Source organism: Sinocyclocheilus anshuiensis, unplaced genomic scaffold (assembly GCF_001515605.1).
Source record: "Sinocyclocheilus anshuiensis isolate Anshui unplaced genomic scaffold, SAMN03320099.WGS_v1.1 scaffold1810, whole genome shotgun sequence".
Lineage (NCBI taxonomy): Eukaryota > Metazoa > Chordata > Actinopteri > Cypriniformes > Cyprinidae > Sinocyclocheilus > Sinocyclocheilus anshuiensis.
Window position 1 is genome coordinate 546,132 of NW_015547669.1, and position 1,703 is coordinate 547,834.

Consider the following 1,703-nt stretch of genomic DNA (forward strand, 5'->3'; position numbering starts at 1 on the left):
CATAACAGTGTAGTTGGAGGATGATTACATTATATTTTCAGCAGGTCTGGTTGGTGAGTTGATGTGTTTGTTTATCCATCATATTTAATAGCTCTCACAAGACACAACATGGGATTTGTGCCTGTAATGCAAAAACTCTAGGGACACACTATTGAGTCTTATTCCTGCAAAACACTTCGCACAACACTGAAAACACAGAGAGACATAGAACTCACCCCGGTCATGAGCGGAGCGATGTGAGCGCTGCTTTGGTCCATCAGAGCAGTCACCTCCAGCTGGTTCAGACCCAGCGCTGATGGAAGCTGAATCAGGAGAAGAAAAAATCTCATTTTAGTATCACTGATTTCTTCTGAGTTTAATTGTGTATTACATGGGCTCTGCCTCATGGAGCCGAAGATTAAGGCTGTATTACTGAAGTGAAGCTAAGTACGGTTAAATCTATAAAGATCATTAGATTTGCAGAGTTTATTCTCAGAGCCCGGGATGTCAGGCATTAAAAACAACCTTAATAAAGTCCCATTCACTGGCCTCTTAGCTATCTCTGTGTCTATCACTGTGATCTTCACACATTCAATAGCACTACTTTAGAGGGAAAGCGAGGTTCAGACACGTGTGTGTGTGTGTGCGTGTCTCTCTGTGTGTGTGTATTTATCTGTTCAGAGATTGCGCTGCAAATGGGTTTTTCTTCCTTCAGTCTGGAGAACATTTATGCTTCAGCTTCACATCCGTGAAACCGTAGCAGAACCACAGCGATGCCGAAGCGCTTCAGGATGAGAGCGGCTGATAATGTCTTAAACGGGAATATGATAACTAATGGTTGAACGTGTAGGAAAAGGCCGAGAGCAGCTGTAAGCATTAAATATTGTCCTTCAGAACTCACAAACTACTGCAAATCTGTCTAACGTCTTTTGTTGTGAGAAACATGTTTGTGTGTCAAAAATAAAATATTAGAGAGAAACTACATTATACTGTATTTACTTACAATATACTTTCTAAAATATAGATGATAATTTGTCAACTAATTTCCAGCTTAGTGTCTAGTAGTAAACTAGAAAACCAGTCAAGCAGGTAAACTATCCACAAGCGGAACTGTAGATTCACTACAGAATTAGAGTTATGTCTAGAAAATAATACAATGGGATGAATGTCAAATTATAATAAAAGTTCAGTTTAGCTTAAAGAAATTGTATAATAGAATGTACTTAATTAAAAATATAGAAAATAATTAAAAGATTACCTTAAATTTTCATTTAATTGCATTTTAGACTAAATTTCAAGATTACATTAAATCTGAATTTCATATTAAATATATACAGGTACATCTCAAACAATTAGAATATCATGAAAAAGGTCAATATTTTAATAATATTTCACATTATTGCTGTTTTTTACTGTAATTTTAACCCAATAAATGTAGCTTTGGTGAGCAGAAGAGGCTCATATCAAAAACAGCAAAAATAAATGTTTAGAAAATACTGATTGCCTGCCTCAGGATGTCAAACTACATGAAGCATATGTTTGATTTTCTATTATATTTAAGTGATTTTTTTTTTCCTGTTACCAAACGTTCTATGTCTATATGTGTACTTTTGTTATTTCCTAGCAATAAGTATTAAATACAATAAATAAAATAAATAAATATATTTAGATAAAATAAAAAAAAGATAAATAAATAAATAATGCATACATACATACATGCATAA